Source organism: Aquarana catesbeiana, linkage group LG09 (genome assembly GCF_042186555.1).
Source record: "Aquarana catesbeiana isolate 2022-GZ linkage group LG09, ASM4218655v1, whole genome shotgun sequence".
NCBI lineage: Eukaryota > Metazoa > Chordata > Amphibia > Anura > Ranidae > Aquarana > Aquarana catesbeiana.
In genome coordinates, this window is record NC_133332.1 from 53,239,232 (window position 1) to 53,252,418 (window position 13,187).

At 40.2% G+C, this 13,187-nt stretch overlaps 1 long non-coding RNA gene across 1 annotated transcript in view; it reads right to left on the bottom strand.

Annotated features, from left to right (window-relative positions):
- Nucleotides 1-260: 260 nt before the first annotated feature.
- The window catches only part of LOC141107631 (uncharacterized), a 57,146-nt gene continuing 44,219 nt past the window's right edge, over nt 261-13,187 (bottom strand). Inside the window, exon 2 of the long non-coding RNA XR_012235939.1 lies at nt 261-10,980. This is a non-coding gene — a long non-coding RNA (uncharacterized lncRNA). The remainder of the gene's footprint in view (nt 10,981-13,187) is intronic.

Here is a 13,187-nt window from a genome sequence, read left to right on the forward strand (position 1 = left end):
GGTGGTATATAAATGTCCTAGACATACAGAAAGGGCATTATTCAGCTTTAAACAACGTTGCACAGTTGGATTTCATCTACAGGTGCCCCTGCGTAGGAAATATTTTGGGAATGGTGAAATAACCCTTTAACAGATTTTGATAGCCAGGTTAGAGATCATTACAATATACCTTGGGTCTGTTTGTAGCAGTTAGTTACTTAGAAAGTTAAAAATAAATTCAGTTTTTATACTGTACATAGAAATTTGACTCAAACTCAAGCTTCATTTTTTTATTGTTTATTTATTTTTTTATCAAGAAATACATAGAAAATACATTTCTTCTGAGGGTAGCCTTCTGAATTAACAAAGTATCTTGTCCACCTTTTTTGGAGTAAAAAGTTTTTCCTTTTTTTGTACAAGCCACATGGAAGACCAACACTGAATTTTTTGAAACTCTTCTTAACTTTTTTTGCATCAGAGGTAAAAATTACGCCAATGAAATCAGAAAGAATTTGGAAGAAGGAAACATTTTAGCACTTATACAATATTGTCACTGAGGAAGATACAGAGGCAGTTCTGTCTTTCTATTCTCCGCAATCCATCCCCATGTGTTTCTCAAAAATCCTGAGGGATCATGTCGTAGGAAAGTATTGGACTTGAACTTCCTGCCTGTGAAACTTGTAACAGATGTAAACATTTTTTTCCTGGGATAGTTTTTTCGCTCTGGAGGAAATTTGTGATGGTGTCAATCCAGGATACACACTTTGCCAGGATTGTATTATTACCATCAGCTTTGTATCATGCAATGGATCAATGATCAATACCTTTATGAGAGACAGTACTGGCCAATCGCAAGGTCTTCCTGTCTGGTTTTGCAGTTTTGGGCTTCATATGACCACACTGAGATCAAATTAATTATATTCTGGGGAGAAGATTTTGGCGTTGGGCATCCCCTCCATGTAAAGATGAGTGTGTGAAAAGTTTGGACAGTTGTAGATATAGAGCCAGCAGAAATGGCACGACTAGATCCCAGTGATGCTGGCTCCCAGGCAGTAGTATGGCAGAAGTAGTTTAGAAGTAGAACATAGACCTAAAGTCTTGGTACAAAATCTAAGCAGGAACCATTTTTACCTCCTTACCTGGCATAAATTATTCTTCTTTACAGCAAGGACTATTGCCCTATCAGAGGCTCACTTAGTAGATGGGAATAAGGTATGTGATAGACTGTTAAATGATCAAGGTAATGAATTGTGGCATTGGCCCTTTCTCGCATAGGTGGTCCTTCAGCCCACATGGGATTTGAGCTCACATACTTTTGGTTGAAGCCTAAATTTTGTGTCTATAGCCAGTAGCCGCTTTTGGTAAGTCAAATTCAAGGATTATGTACTGTACAGTTTATGTTTATGGTAGAGATGAGTGGTTGTCAACTTACAACATATAGGTGGACTCAAATATGTCCCCTGATTTCTCCAAAGGGCTGCATATAATATTTACTATATATAGTGCTACAGAAGACAGTCATAGTCTGAAGACTTGATAGAGTAAATGGTCAGAGACTGTTCTACAGGACTGGTTGGTGACTGACGTCATGCTGTAGGGACAGTCAGTGACTATGGGCGTTACATCAAACTGCTAGAGATTATTGTTTTTCAAGGCCCCTTTGCAAATCAGTTCTCCCACTTCTGACTGCTGGGAACCTGAAGGCCGCATATAAAAAACCAAAGGGCCCCAGGTTGGGCACCAGGGATATAGATCAAGTACTACTATATATAGGCTGGAATATTTCTGCCCCACCAAACATTGTGGAGCACAAATATGCCCAGGATGTGGGGGACACCTGAACCCATTTACCCAATCAGACAAGATGGTAATTAAAATTGAATTGAAGGCAGAATCATCTATATACCCAGACAGGAAAGTGACCTTGCTGCATTGCATAACTGCAGTAGAGAAACTTCAGGCAGGTCACCAACCTTGCTAATTTTCCTTACCATGCCTTGGCATTGCAAGTGTCTGGTTCTTGCAGCACACAGGTAAATGTCTACCAACCTCAAGACAAGTTGCATGGGGAAAGTCATAAATATTCGTAAGGAGTTGCCTATCTTTAGAAATCAACCCAAGTGAGGGTATCTCTACTAACTTCTCTACTTCACTGTTAGTTTTATTCTTTGTTGTACTCCTCCTGTTCATTGTCGGGGATCCTACAGTGCTTCCTGTATGTATATGTATATATATATATATCTCCCACAGTGCTTCCTGTATGTGTGTGTATATATCTATATATCTATCTATATATATATATATATATATATATATATATATATATATATATATTTATATATATGGTTAGTACTTCAGCCTAGCAGCACTAGGGTCGTCGGTTCGAATCATAACCATGGCACTACCTGCCTGGAGTTTGCATGTTCTCCCTGTGCCAAAGACGTGCTGGTAGGAAAATTGGCCCTAGTATCTGTATGTATAAATAGGAGTTAGGAGTTTAGCAGGAACTGGCCAAGATTCTAGCCATGTATGGGCAGGCTGAATGTACCAAAAATGAACTTGGGTACAACCAGCCTGCCGGATTTTGCAAACGATTATCACTAGCAGCTGGTATAGCCGCTAGTAATAACCACTGTCTTCTCCCGCAAGGATGGCTTCCTCCGCTCCCCCCCCTCTTCCCCCTCTACCCTACCCCCACTGGGAGTATACAATGGTAGGTAGAATGGTGGGAGGGATTCCACTGTCAACACTGTGTTGATGGGGGAATCAAGCAATTTTTTTCCCTGCTAGCCTTGGTTACAGGAAAGAATTTTGCTCCATGTATTAGATTGTAAGCTCTTTGAGGGCAGGGACTGATGTGAATGTATAATATATATATATATATATATATAAAGCAATGCGTAAATTGATGGCGCTATATAAGTACTTGTAATAAAAAATATATAAAGTGGCATTCCTGTCTTCTATCAGTAGGAACCCCATTATTATATGCCCTTATTACAGTTGCAGTGTACCTGCCTTCTGCAATATAACAGGCCAAGGAGGCAGGATGTTATTAATAGGAGTATGGCTTAAACTGACCATACCATTTACAATCTGATTTTAAAATCCCTAAACCCTAAATAATCCATGCAATAAGTATCAACGCAGACAGGCCCTTGTACTACATAGCATATGGTAAATTTAAGGGAGATTGTACGATCAGATTGTATAGTATATAGTCAGCCTTATGCTGCACTGCCTAGTTTAATATACATTGGAGTGTCATAGGAGCATAGTTCCTGAGAGCTGGGAACAAAGTCAGTGCTGGAGGACTTTCCCTATGCAGAAAATGTGATTGCGGATCTAAACAGGAATCAGGTAACGCCTACTGTGCGCCTCTGTCTGTAGGTGGCATTCTGTTTGAATAATAGTGAAGTATCTCCACTCAGGGCCAATGGCTTATCATATCTTCTTATACACCCCCTAGTCCAGTCCTGCCCTAAAGCCCAGGGTCGTATTTATCATAAGGCACCCAAGTCCCCATGTTTAGGACAGCAAGATAAAATGGGGCTCAACTAAACCACAATGAAGGCAAACTTTCTTTAAATTTTTATGAATTTCCTTATGGGAATCTTAGCGGACTTTTGGCTGACTCAAGCCGAAGTGCAGAAGCGATAAAGAGGGTCCCAAGTCAGCAACCAATTAGCAAGAGCCTTTAATTAATCCAACTTATGAAAAGTGAAATTGAAACTGATTGGTTGCTATGAATTATTGTACTTTGCACCTCTCCTTTTTTTTTCTACTATCGTGGTTTATAGATCAATATCTTTGGAGCAAAGCTAGCAAGGGTCACAAACACATTCTATATTCATTTTAAACACCAGAATGTGCTTTGGTTCTTAATCTGATCGTTTACGGCATGGGTGAACTCAGAATGCTAATGGATCTGCCTTATGTAAAAATAATTCTGTGGTTAGTGTAAGCTGGTTAAGACTGGAAATCTTCCTCTACCCAGGAGGGTGCTGTGCTATCAGAGGGCGTAAAACTACAGGAGAGCCATGGCTGGCATTAAACCATGAGCATTTGGAAAAAAGCAACATACACTGAGTCACATAACACAGGGGTGGGCTGCCTGAAGGGTCTGTATGACTAAACAGTGGCCCAGATAAAATGCCATCACTTTAAAGGGTAAATGACAACAAAAACACAGTGACTGTGAAATTGTTCTGTTGAAAATGTAGGTGAAATAGGGCGACACATATATAAAACTGTCAGATCCCTTGGATTTAATGTGTACTTGTCACTTTTGCTAAATGGAGGCAGCCATTTTATGCTCTGGGCCACTATCCAGCCTATCATTTCACAAGAAACATTTGTCATCTTTCAAAGTAAATCATTCTTTCACTGTATATCAGTGGTCTCCAAACTTTGGACCTTTGCTTGCCTTTATCTGGCCCTTGGGGCACTATTTCTTCCACTGGATACAAGGCACCATTTCTCCTACTGATACCAACGATGAGGCACTATTCCTTCCACTAACACCAACAGTGGGGCATAATTCCTCCCATTGACACTAATTATTTGGCACTATTCCTTCAAATGACACCAGTGATGGGGCACTATTCCGCTCACTGATACCAACAATGGGGCACTCTTCCTCCCACTGATACCAACAATGGGTAATTATTCCTCCCACTGATACCAACAGTAGTGCACTATTCCTCCCACTGATACCAACAATGGGGCACTATTCCACCCTCTGATGCCAACAATGAGGCACCATTCTTCCCCTTGACATAGATGATGGGGCACTATACCTCCAATGAGTGTGCACTATACGTTCTCCTACTGACCAAGGGTGCTATGTAATTTTTTTTACTCCTACTGACCACCAAGTCTGAAACATTTTTACTCCCACTAATGCTGGGGCTTTTTCTTCTCCCACTGGTCACAGTTTGGCCCCCCTTGAGTCTGAGGGACAGTAAATTGGCCTTTTATTTAGAAAGTTTGGATACCCCTATTATATATTCTACAATTTAGATCAGTCTCGCTCAAGGAACATTTGAAATAATTGTTAGCTAAAAATTATTATACCTACAGCTCACTGTATGCTACCGTGATTAGTAACTTTTAATAACAATCTTGAAATTAAATAAATAATGACAGAAAAGAAATTCAAACAGTGACAATTACAGTGTCCCCTAAGGTTAGTGGTCAGTGTAGAAGTACAGTAACCTCCTACATTGGTGTTGGATGGAAAACTGCCCCCTAGTTTTGGTGGTCATTGTAGGGGGGTGATTTATTCAACCATTGCAGACTGTTCAAGGCCTTTAACTACCCCTGGTTGAGAAAGGCTAATTTACATGGACAACTTACTATAGGTGACAATGATGGACTTCTTAAAGCCCTGTACACATGGGCCGAATGCTGGGCGACATTGGCCAGTTAAAAAAAAAAACGGTCAACATTTGGCCCATGTGCATGCCAGCTGTCAGAACACAACAGCTGGAAAATAAACAACATTAACACATTATATTTTATGAGAGGTTTATTCTAAGCATTAGGCAATAGAAAAGAAACCTGGTGGACCAAAAGCCTGGATTAAAAATGACTAATGTAGGTAAGGTGCCTGTGCTACACAGAGCAATAAATATTTCCCTAGGTGCCATGAGAAATCTTGCCTAGCTAAGTGCTAGGAGAAGTATTGCTCATCTAAGAATGAGGATCTCAGCTATGGCTCTTGCCCTAGTGGATGATCTGCAACCAGCTTCATTATTCCACAGTTCTGTCTGAACAGCCAATAGCTTTTAGCCATGTATCAAAATTCCAGCTCTCTGTAGACCAGCCTTTTTCAATCAGGGTTCTATCAACCTCCTCCAGAAGTTGTTAGGGGTTCCTTAAAGCTGAACTTCCCCCAAAAGGGAGTTTCCCCTTTAGGCCCCCCCCCCCACCATATTCGGCATATATTTTTTTATAGGGAGGGGGGTAGCGGGTACCTAGTTTTAACAAATTCTCTCCCCCTCTCCCCAAAGTCTTCTGGGACACACCACAGATCTCAGACTGCGGGATCATTCACAGTGGGCAGCCGGCTGTGAAGCTGAAAGCAGCATACTTTTTTCTTTATTCTTATTTCTCAGTTTATTGATAACAGTAATGTGCCAGGAGCTATAGCTATAGTAATTATCAGCAGGGGTTTCCTGAGGCCTTAAGTTATTTCAAGGGTTCCTTTGTATTCAAAAGATTGAGAAAGACTGTAGACATAAGTGATCATAGTGGTAAGAGCTTGTTTGTATCTCACGCAGCTCTGGACAATTTAAACTGGTGAACAAATGGAGAAACAAAGGGTTCCTTTACTAGAGGTATTTTACCTCAACAATCAGAAAATCCAGAGATATAGACAGCAGAAGATATGTATAAATCTTTCCTCAAAAAGTTGGGCTTGGCCTCCCTGTTGGCCATGGAGATGGCTTGTCACATTGAATGAACGATGGGCAGCTTGAAAGGTGGGAGGGGACAATGCTTAGGTTGACTCTTGGAGAAAACCCTCTTGATTTGCATATAAATTCAGTTTGCCTATTGATTCTTTTGTTTTTCACTAAAGCTTATCTAATTTTTTTCGTATACTGGCTTGAATAATGTAGTTATACTTTAACAAGCATAGGAAAACAACACTTTAGCTATCAACAAACCTCCGACTATACTATGGAGGACTGCTGGAATTAGCATGAAGATGCAACAATCTTTAAGAACATGAGGCCTTAGGATGTGCCATTGCTGGAGCTATAGTGGAGGATCATTTAAATTGCTAAATTGGAATGTTTTGGCTTTAGACTATTTTCCTCCAAAACGCTGTGTAGATGAACGATCTTATATATTTATATATAGATATATATATCTATAGATAGCTATAGATAGCTCTCGTGGTTTAAGAGAGATTGTTTGGCAGTTTGTAAATATTTCCATACTATCCATAATGCCAGGCCTACACATTCACAGGGTTGAACAGCTGGTGGCTCTACCCCATCAAATGGGAAGCAAGAAGATAATTTTAAAGCTAAACTCCAGGACCTCTGAAAGGAAACCTGTACTGAATGAAGCCCACAATTGCTGATATCCATCTGAAAATGTTCACTGCGTGAAATAGGTTAAATCTTCAGCCATTGAAATCAGAATAAAGTAAGAACTCCTCATCGACATACATCAGTGAACCGCAAGCAACAGTACTGCTTATAAATCTTTCTGTAATCAGTGTGCAAAGGTTTTCATGGGTGGGACAGCCATAGTATACATTCCTTGACTCTCCTCACCAGCATCATAGTAGGGTGCGTACACATTTCTGAATTGCTTTACACAGGCAGCCAATGGACTTGTGGGCCAGACCGAAAATGGCTTAGAGGGAACAAGGCACAATCTGGTCCACCTGCTCAAAGATAAAATGGTGAATCAGGTGAGCCACATATTTCAACATTACAAGTGACTTGCACTTTTAATTGGAGGGTTTTCATTTTTGCCTGGACTTTAGTTTTAAACAGTATGTACACCCAACATTTCATATTCCTGATATGTACTTGCTGTGCCATGTACTTGTATGAAAAAATATTCTGTTCTATTTGTATTGCTTCCTTTGTGTGAAATCCCTGGTGATCCTGCCAGTCCCTCTGCTTTCCTATTAAAAACTGACCACACTAAGCAGGAAAACACGCTGTGGTCAGTTCTCTAGCTGTGCTGGGAACTTAGCCTGCTCTCCTCCAATGATCAGACTTGACCTGACACGTCCCTCCCTGCATAGCTTTTCACTGGGAAGACCAGTGTGCTGCTGCTTCTCCTCCCCCAACTCTTATGCAGCTGAGAACAGAGGGAATGTGATTACTTATAAAAAAGGATAAAAAGGCATTTATAATGTTTTTTTATATCTATACACAAATGTTTTCCCTATCATTTCTATTTTAAACGGAATAGGTTGTTTTACAAGGTGATCGTTTACAATCACTTTAAGCAACAGGGAGAATTGTTGCATTATAGCTAGGCCTTGATTGAAAAACCAAAGCCCTGGGCAGTTAATCTATTTCTGGCATACCCTGGTTTAAAGGGAGTCTGGAACATGGGAGGCAAGATCCCAGCCTTGTGGTGCAGTACGAGGCACTGCAAAAGTCACTTTTACTTTTGAAATTCCAGCTGCTGCTACTGAGTAATCAGAAGTGTGCATCTGTATAGACACTGCATGAATTATTCAACATGGCAGCACCCACAGTAAATGTATTTCTGCACAGTACATTAATCCAGATGATAACGGACACAGGCAAAGAATAATATTATATCTAATGAAATAATTGTACCATATGCAAACTCTTCTTTTGTTGGTGACAGATTCTCTTCAGTTTAAAATTTTCCTGTATTGTAGCTTTATTAATAATGTTTTTAATACATTATTTAAAGTAGAACTAAAGGCAAAACTTTTTTATTTATTCATTTTGGATAGAGTAAGGAAAGGTTAAAACCTATTATTTTTTTGCTATCTGTATCCTATGTGGGAGTGTTCTCTGCGCTTCCTGTCCTACAGCCAAAACAGGAAGTTAGAGAAAATATTTCCAAAGTAAGGGAATCCCTGGTTGTACCCAGGGTCACCAGAACTAGTGTCCCCATTGGAAAATTTCCCCTCTTTTACTGTTCTGGAGACAACCCGAAATTTGTGGGTTTTTTCTTTTACTTTTTTTAATCTTTATTTTTGATGATACAGGCATTCTCCGAGTTACAAACATTTACATATGACCTCTGTTTAATCGTCAACTGCCATGATGCTGCATATGTGATCAGTTATGACACCAGCCATTGGATGGTTTGACAGTTTGGTCGAGAGCACAACCAATGTGTCAGTTACAATCCCGGCGTGTCCCGGAAATGTACAACTGTTTTTTGAAACTGTTAAATAGGTGAGTTTACTTCCGCTGTGCCTAGAAACTGGGAAACGGCCATCTTGCTGCTCACCTACTGTTCCGCAGACCTGCCAGCAATCCCACATCACTGCATGGCCAGTCAATCCTTCCTTATGCTATCCAAAACTTAAAAATATTTTTTTGGCTGGAGTTACACTTAAAAAATGTACCTGTTCCAACCTGCATACAAATTCAACTTAAGAACAAACCTTCAGAATCTTGTTCGTAACCCGGGGATTGCCTGTAATGGTAAACATGACAAACAGAGAGGCTGAATCTCCCTCACAGGGACACAGAAAGCAATAAAATCACGATAGGTGGTCTAATTCCTTTCCATTCTGTCCAATACTAATAAAAAGTTTTGCCTTCAGTTATACTTTAATCTAGCAAACTCTGCTTGTATCCATGTTTTCTTGAAGTGTAAAATGCAGTTGTCAGGCGCCTGCTACAAACAACATATTAGGAAGCTGAAAGTTATATATGACTCACAAGCCAATGAACTTGGCCAACGCTATGGCCTTTTACATCGTATTAATTCTCTTGAGAGGGACATTCATTAAGTTAGAGGAACCAGAATACATGGTGCTTTTAGGTGCTAAATAGGTTCAGATGAATGTGGAAGAAGCAGCAAATTCTCACCTAGAGTTCCCCATAATTCCTTGGTTTTGTCACTGTCAGTGACTCTTGCTGCTAAATTTTCAGGGAGAGGCATCACCACAGGGTAGTACTGTGGATGGAAAACAATGATCACCAGTGCCACATCCTAAATTGGAGATAAGTTAGGGAAAGTGAACTCTAAATTGACTTGCTGCTACTGTACTAGATTTCATAGATGCTTAGTGCCAGGAGGGCTAGGTGAGCCTACACCTAGGTAAAGAGAATATTATTAAGCATCTGCTTATTCTTTTTATCACACATTTCCCTGCAATAGGTAAAATGTTTTGTTGACTTTAATCCTAGTAAAATAAAGGTTTATACCATGGAGCTCTGAAGTTGTGGAGGGGGGGGTAACTTAAATATATATTGTGGCTGGGGGGGATGGACGGGACACGATTGGGGGGCCAGGATGTACCTCTTCAAATAACTGTAAAAAATTCATTTCCTTCACTTTTTTGTTAGAAATTTCACTTTTTTCTGAATTCATATCCAATCTGTATGAGACCTTTGATATTGACATTTCTAAATCCGAGGTTACCACTTCATATTTCATTAATGTGAGACTTTTAATCTCCAATAAATATATTATATACCTTAGCTCCTTGTCTCAAATCTGTTGTATGGTGAGGCTTGAAAAAAAAAAATCTCCAAGCAATGTAGACAAAATGTATATATGCCTTGGACAATAATCCGATCTCTCTATTATGAAGCTTTTGGTGTACATGATGTGAACCAACTCACGTGGACCATTTTCAGCCATCTCAATGTAAGCTCACATCTGTGTAGTTAAGACGTCCCGGTTTTTATCTCGTTGGTTAGGAGACTCTGCATGGCTTGGTGATGGAGTCCATGAGACACTGCTGACTGGTCCTCTATACCATAAAACAGCAGACTGAGGGCATATTGCAGCAAAATGTTTTTCCCCAGAGTAAAGGCAGGTAACTTGAGCTGAATGGCAGTAGGCTGCATTTTCCATCCTACGTGTGCTTGTACGTGTTACCTATAGTATTAAACCTACGCTGTATACAAAAAGTGCATTATGGGACTTCCAGCTGAATCAAACACTAAGCTCCTTTGCAGCACCATTCCATAAACTCATCGGGTTTTTTAATCCAGTATTATAGAGTAACATGGTAGATACCAAACTTCTTCATAAAAAGGATTTGACAATGAAATTGTCCTCATTGCTACCAGTTGGGGTGGGGGGGGGGGGGGTAAATAAGTCCTTTTGGTTCTATATGGTAGTATATATGTACACAAAGATGACAACCAGCAAGTTTAAGATGGTTCCAATAATGCCCAGCATGGCTAAAATTCGTTCCTCGCGGTCTTCCTTGGATTCTGATGACCTTCCAGGATTCATTCCTTCTCGTCGCCCCCCTGGAATCATTTTCACATTGGTCTGTTCCTTGTATGAGCTGACCTATCCCTGGAGAGGAAGGGAAGAATAATTAGACAATTTACATAACTTGTGTGTATATATAGGTAACACTGCCACATTAATATCTGTGTGTGTGCAGGTTGTCAAAAACATGACAATGTATTCTACATCATGTATCATTTGTCTTTTAACACACCATAGCTTCCTTAGTGTGTTTAGCCATATTAAGCAGATATGACCTTTCAACTTTTCCCTTTCCCCTTCTGTCCCCTGAGAGCTGTACTCAAATCCCCAACTGTCAAACAGTTCAGATTTCATGCCTGAAGGCTGCTAAAGATGTTTGCTCGGCTTAAAGAACTGCCACAAATTGATGCATCACATGCACTGATACATTTCATTAGATATATCTTTCATTACATATTCCATATTCCATACATCATACCCTTCTAAAATGACACAGGCTTATGTATTTGCAAATTTCTTTTTGTTCATTTATCATGTAAGACTTAAAAGAAAGGCCCGGAGCCAAAGGGAACGCATAGAGCACAGGGCCTACATGACTGGATGGAAGGGGAACCAGGGAGCACAGGGTTAATGTTTTAAAGTTTTTGTAGGAAGGTTGTACTTACATGATTGGCTGAGCAGATGGGTGATGGGGAGGAGCGTAGAAGTTTTGACTGCAGAGAGGGGTGGACCTGTAACTCTTGGAGTCTTGAAACCCTCGTATGAATGTCCCTCCCTCCCTGGTATTTTGCCATGTCAGTGGGAGTGAGATACTTTTTTTGGTGTGGCAATTGGGACCTCTTGAAGGGGTTAAAAATCTGTTGTGATAGTGGGGACCCATTGGTTGGTATGGTTCCTCTGGTGGGTGTGGTCCAATAACAGTGACTGAGGCAGTGTCTTTCGGCTGGGGGCATATTTATTTGTTTAGAAAATGGTGCCACAGACAAAAATTTCTTGGTGATTTATAATGTAATGTTAAATTTGTTATTTATGGTTATTTATTGTTATGTTTTGGTAATAAAGCCTTTTGGCCATTTAACCCACTTCAGACTAAGTGTGTATTATTTGGTTGATAATTGGGGGATGGAGTTTGGGAGGGTAGGTAAGTATATTGGGGTGGTTACATCTGAACTACCCTAGTCATGGAATGTCAAGTCATTTGGATGTTTTTTGCAAGCAGAGCTATGACCCCTCAGGACAAAAAGTAATTACTTTTCACCTGTAGCATGGCCCCGTAGAGGACTGCTTAGAATTACCTGCTCATCTGCACGGCCATGACCTGGTGAACATTCCAACCCACCTGACACTCTGGCTTCAGACATTCTTGTATCACTGTAGCGTAATAATCAGACAATGCTACGTATTTAGGTTCTATGAATATTTTACTTGAACCAATAAGGGGGAACATTATCACAAAGAGGAGGTAATAGATCTGCTGAGATCTAGGCAAAAGCGCCAACTCAGCAAAAGTATTCCTCCAAAAGGCCCAAGACAAATATTAACAATGACAATAATATGTACACACTTCCTTGAGAAATGATGTTTCTCCCTAGATGGATATTTAAGCTAACTGATTATACTGACACTCTGTAAGAGATGGGACCTAGCCAGCCTATAATGCTATCCTAAGAAGGGAGAGCAGATCTAGAAATGATAATATAGGGGCCTTTCTATCAGTAATGGCAATAAAGTCCACATTGCAGATGTGATGTTCTTCACCGGCATGTAGGAGCTCGTTAACTGTAATCCGATTGTACTGTGGGAAACAGTAAATTTCTTGTAGTGAGGAAGGCTAAAGATGCCTAAGCACAGTGTTCAGATAAATTCAGTAAAGTATTTCTGGAGTAGAGATGTCTGTGCAAAGTGTCTCAATGTAATGCCGCGTACACATGATCGGACATTTCAACAACAAATTTTCGATAGGAGCTTTTTGTTGGAAATTCCGACCGTGTGTAGGCTCCTTCGGACATTTTTTGTCGGAATATCCCGCAACAAAAATTTGAAAGCTGGTTCTCAAATTTTCTGACAACAAAATCCATTCTGGTAAATTCCGAGCGTGTGTAGACAATTCCGACGCACAAAATTCCATGCTCCGAATCAAGTATGAGACGGAAGCGCTCGGTCTGGTAAAACTAGCGTTCGTAATGGAGATAGCACATTCGTCACACTGCAAATTTAATAATCTTTCAATGCGGCGCATTCTCTTCTTCTTTATAATGCTAGAATAATGAAGTTGTTTTGCTGCTGATATT